Source organism: Perca fluviatilis, chromosome 14 (genome assembly GCF_010015445.1).
Source record: "Perca fluviatilis chromosome 14, GENO_Pfluv_1.0, whole genome shotgun sequence".
Classification (NCBI taxonomy): Eukaryota; Metazoa; Chordata; class Actinopteri; order Perciformes; family Percidae; genus Perca; species Perca fluviatilis.
This window is the reverse complement of record NC_053125.1, coordinates 30760483-30766482: the sequence shown is the minus strand read 5'-3', so window position 1 is coordinate 30766482 and position 6000 is coordinate 30760483.

Genomic DNA, 6000 nt, shown 5'->3' with positions numbered 1-6000 from the left:
TTTACTTGAAAATTTCTTTAACACTTTACTTGAAGAAGAGTTTGGAATAGTTTTGAGAGTTTGGAATAGTTTGATAGTTTGGAATAATTTTAAGAGTTTGAAATATTTTTAGAGTTTGGAATAGTTTTAGAATTTGGAATATTTTTAGAGTTTGGAATATTTTTGAGAGTTTGGAATAGTTTTAAGAGTTTGGAATATTTTTAGAGTTTGGAATAGTTTTGAGAGTTTGGAATATTTTTAGAGTTTGGAATATTTTTAGAGTTTGGAATAGTTTTGAGAGTTTGGAATATTTTTAGAGTTTGGAATATTTTTAGAGTTTGGAATAGTTTTGAGAGTTTGGAATAGTTTTGAGAGGTTGGAATAGTTTTAAGAGTTTGGAATATTTTTAGAGTTTGAATATTTTTAGAGTTTGGAATAGTTTTGAGAGTTTGTAATATTTTTGAGAGTTTGTAATATTTTTGAGAGTTTGGAATATTTTTAGAGTTTGGAATATCTTTGAGAGTTTGGAATAGTTTTAAGAGTTTGGAATATTTTTAGAGTTTGGAAAAGTTTTGAGAGTTTGGTATATTTTTAGATTTTTTGAATAGTTTTAGATTTTTAGAGTTTTTGAATAGTTTTGAGAGTTTGGAATAGTTTTAGAGTTTTAGAGTTTTTGAATAGTTTTGAGAGTTTGGAATAGTTTTAAGTTTGGAATATTTTTAGAGTTTGGAATAGTTGTAAGAGTTTGGAATAGTTTTAAGAGTTTGGAATAGTGAATGAACAGGGAACCCAGAAGGCAGCCACTATATAGAAAGAAATTTTGGTTACACTTTACTTGAAAATTTCTGTAACACCTTACTTGAAGAAGAGTTTGGAATAGTTTTGAGAGTTTGGAATAGTTTGATAGTTTGGAATATTTTAAGAGTTTGGAATGTTTTTAGAGTTTGGAATATTCTTAGAATTTGGAATATTTTTGAGAGTTTGGAATATTTTTAGTTTGGAATATTTTAAGAGTTTGGAATATTTTTAGAGTTTGGAATAGTTTTGAGAGTTTGGAATAGTTTTACGAGTTTGGAATATTTTCAGAGTTTGGAATAGTTTTGAGAGTTTGGAATATTTTTGAGAGTTTGGAATATTTTTAGAGTTTGGAATATTTTTAGAGTTTGGAATAGTTTTGAGAGTTTGGAAAAGTTTTAAGAGTTTGGAATATTTTTAGAGTTTGGAATATTTTTAGAGTTTGGAATATTTTTAGAGTTTTTGAATAGTTTTGACAGTTTGGAATAGTTTTAGAGTTTTTGAATAGTTTTGAGAGTTTGGAATATTTTTAGAGTTTCGAATATTTTTGAGAGTTTGGAATATTTTTAGAGTTTGGAATAGTTTTAGAGTTTGGAATAGTTTTGAGAGTTTGGAATAGTTTTAAGAGTTTGGAATATTTTTAGAGTTTGGAATATTTTTAGAGTTTGGAATAATTTTGAGAGTTTGGAATAGTTTTAGATTTTTTGAATAGTTTTAGATTTTTAGAGTTTTTGAATAGTTTTGAGAGTTTGGAATAGTTTTAGAGTTTTTGAATAGTTTTGAGAGTTTGGAATATTTTTAGAGTTTGGAATAGTTTTGAGAGTTTGGAATAGTTTTAAGAGTTTGGAATATTTTTAGAGTTTGGAATAGTTTTGAGAGTTTGGAATATTTTTGATAGTTTGGAATATTTTTAGAGTTTGGAATATTTTTAGAGTTTGGAATAGCTTTGAGAGTTTGGAATAGTTTTAAGAGTTTGGAATATTTTTAGAGTTTGGAATATTTTTAGAGTTTGGAATAATTTTGAGAGTTTGGAATAGTTTTAGATTTTTTGAATAGTTTTAGATTTTTAGAGTTATTGAATAGTTTTGAGAGTTTGGAATAGTTTTAGAGTTTTTGAATAGTTTTAAGAGTTTGGAATATTTTTAGAGTTTGGAGTAGTTTTGAGAGTTTGGAATATTTCTGAGAGTTTGGAATATTTTTAGAGTTTGGAATATTTTTAGAGTTTGGAATAGTTTTGAGAGTTTGGAATAGTTTTAAGAGTTTGGAATATTTTTAGAGTTTGGAATATTTTTAGAGTTTAGAATATTTTTGAGAGGTTGGAATGTTTTTGAGAGTTTGGAATATTTTTAGAGTTTGGAATATCTTTGAGAGTTTGGAATAGTTTTAAGAGTTTGGAATATTTTTAGAGTTTGGAATATTTTTAGAGTTTGGAATAATTTTTAGAGTTTGGAATAGTTTTAGATTTTTTGAATAGTTTTAGAGTTTTAGAGTTTTTGAATAGTTTTGAGAGTTTGGAATAGTTTTAGAGTTTTTGAATAGTTTTGAGAGTTTGGAATAGTTTTAAGAGTTTGGAATATTTTTATAGTTTGGAATATCTTTGAGAGTTTGGAATAGTTTTAAGAGTTTGGAATATTTTTAGAGCTTGGAATATTTTTAGACTTTGGAATAATTTTGAGAGTTTGGAATAGTTTTAGATTTTTTGAATAGTTTTAGATTTTTTGAGTTTTTGAATAGTTTTGAGAGTTTGGAATAGTTTTAAGAGTTTGGAATATTTTTAGAGTTTGGAATATTTTTAGAGTTTGGAATAGTTTTGAGAGTTTGGAATAGTTTTAAGAGTTTGGAATATTTTTAGAGTTTGGAATAGTTTTGAGAGTTTGGAATAGTTTTAGATTTTTTGAATAGTTTTAGATTTTTAGAGTTTTTGAATAGTTTTGAGAGATGGGAATAGTTTTAGAGTTTTGTAATAGTTTTAGAGTATGAGTTTTGTAATAGTTTCAGAGTTAGAGTTTTAGAGTTTTGATGACTGATGACGACTTCATGTCCTGTCCTTGTAACTTGATAATAAGACAAAATGTTTTCATCTTGAACTCAGATCTGATTGGGAGATTTAAACATTGACAGTCTGGTTGCTGTAACACGTGATGTTGTTCAGAGTTTAGTTTATTACTTCAGCTGCTAGCCACGTTACACAACGCTGAACAAAGACACAAGTTGTATAAGTAATCTCAATGGAATGATTCACAGAAAACAAAACTGAAAGTGTGTTTTAGTTCAGGAGCTTTAGTTAAAAAATATTTTATTTTAGGGGATTTTCCTCAGTCATTCTGCAGTTTGAAGAAAAACTCTGACTATAAAGAAGGTGAAGCAGGAAAGAGGAAGCAGCAGCCATCTTCACTGATCAGACAAACACACAGACAGAGAGAGAGAGCACTGACTGACCTCAGTCTACTTTATGAACTCTTTCTTCTCTGCACCGACTATTTGTTCACTATTTGTTCTCTTGTTAAGTTACAGAAACACTTTGACTTGTATAGGCACGTTCTATGTGTCATAAACACTGTACATATACATGTACACGCTGTATTTGTCACTAATATTTATACAGTATATATATTTATTTGTTGGTCATTGTTACTATTCATATAGTGTATGTATATGCAGCTATATTTGGTTCCTAATAGTTAACCCTCCTGTTATCCTCAAAAATACTAACATCCGTTATCCTTGGGGTCAATTTGACCCCAGGATTTTAAACCTCCAGAAAATGTTGGTAATTAAAAGACTTTTACAAAATTTTTATGTTGATAGCCTAAACTGGCAACTAGAAAATGTTGACTATTTCATATGTTTCAACGTGACTATTGAAACATATGAAAATCACTACAAAATCTCCCTGATTAAACATAAATTGAAAAGAAATGCAACCAGACCTTCATCCACAGTCACATGGGTGCCTGTATTGTAGAGAAAGGGTAATCGCTGCGCCCACTTGTCCAATACATCCTGTATTGCTGCCAATTTGACACAAATACATTGAATGTTTTCAGAGACATAATGGCTGGAAATATTGCCCTTCCAGTTTCAGCATTCCAAAGGCTTGCTGTTGCTTCACTTTTTGACTTGTATACTCCTGCCAAAATGAGCAACCCAATGTAGGCATGGAGGTCTGTCACATCCACATCTTTCCAACTGTCCACATACACATGACTTCCCTCTAAATTTGTCATCTCAAGTATATCTTTTTCAACTGATGGTGTCATGTAAAGCTCAAATGCTGATTTTATGTCGTGGACATGGCTGACAACATATCTGGTAGGGCCTGGAATCATTTTTATCACATTAGCATCACTAAGTCTACCCTGTCGTTCAAGTGGGGAGAGGGACAATAATAATTTCCAGTTTTTGGAAGGTAACGTGTCTGCTGGTGGTTGAGAGACAAGAGAAGGGTCAACCCCAAGAGTCTCATTGTCTTCAGAGGAGGATGCCTCATAATCAGGGTCCTCCTCAACATTATTCTCAGTCTCGGACACATTCTCCTCTGCCACTTTCAGTGTCAAAGAGCTGTGACAAAACTTTGCTGACAGAAAACCTTTTCTTGCAGGCCATTTTCAAATGAAAGTGAGTGTACAGAGAGAGCACATCGCACACCAAGAGAAATGGTTTAGAAGGCAGCGATGCCTGCGTGTGAGCTTTTATATGTTCGCCCCTCCCCTGTGTATCATGTGATACAAACCATCCCTGCGAGAACCATATTTTCCCTCCCTCAGAGTGCGGGAACAATATCTTCCCTCTCTCAGAGTGCAGGAACAATATTTTTCCTCCCTTACAAAAGGTGGGTGGGTGCGTGTGTGCGTGTGTGGGGTGGGGGTAGGGGAATTGAAGATTGTGAAATTGCAACAAGATGCATGTGAAAGTGACCTCAATATCAGCCAAAACAATCTCAGCAAATTTGTGTAAAATGTTCATATTTTCTATGTTTTTTACAGCTAAAACAGCCTGGGGTCAAATTGACCCCAAGGAACACTGTTGCGTACGAAATGCATACAGGACATTGAAAATATATCATCATGTTAATTTTATGTTTACCCAGTTGTCCCCATTAAATTAGGAAAAGTCATTCAATATGAAGCAAAAAAATGATGTCAAGCACTTTTTTAGAGATGTTAAACATTGAATGGGGTCAAATTGACCCCAAGGATAACAGGAGGGTTAAATGTGTATGTAGATGTCTCTGTGTTCAGCTTTATGTCTGATTCTGACTTCCTGAAAACCCATTTTTGTAGGATGGTGAAGACATGTCCCACCGTACTCTGTCTCTGATTGGCTTACCCTGGTATTCTCACCCTAACCCTAACCAATCTCCCTCCTCATGCCTAAACCTAACCAATCCAACTGACGAAGGGAACGAGAACTTGCCAATCAAGAGGCCGAGTGGGGCCGGACATTCCTTCACCATCCTGGGAAACCAAAACCAAGGAAGAGGAACCTAAATGTATTCCTGTGTGAGTCTGTCTATGTGCGTTCACATATTTGGGATTCTGACTGCTACACTCAGTGAGCCACTCTGCTGCCTGTCTTCATTCATTTGTAATTTCAAATGTAAAGCATAAAGTTGTGTTTTATGACACGGTATAACCCATAGTTAAAGTGTCGGAAATAAAAAATGAAATAAAAGTCAGATCAGGTCAAAAAGATAATGATGTTATAATGGATTTTACAAATGCTATTGGACATTGTAGGAGCCATTTACTGAGTTTATCATATATTTTACATTTACATTATTGCTTTACCAAATCTTTGATTAGATTAGATTCAACTTTATTGTCATTGTGCAGAGTACAAAGACAATGAAATGCAGTTTGTTAAGGATAACAGGGGGGTTCAGATGGATGTTACCTTTTTAACACTGGGGTTACGGTTAGGGTGCTGATGCACACATACACACACACACACACACACACACACACACAAACAGACAAAGACACACACACACACACACACACATACACACACAGTGTTAATAAATGCAGATGCCAATCATGCAGTCAGACAGCCAGCAGGGGGCAGCACAATAGCTTCTCTCTGTTCTCCAGAGGATCAATTTACGGGAAAGCCTTTCACTTCCAGGAAGTCTGAAGGAAGATCAGCTCAGACACTGAGAGGTACAACAGGTCCAGTGGACGGACAGAAACATGGAACTGTATTCATCATCAAGCTGGGAAAAGA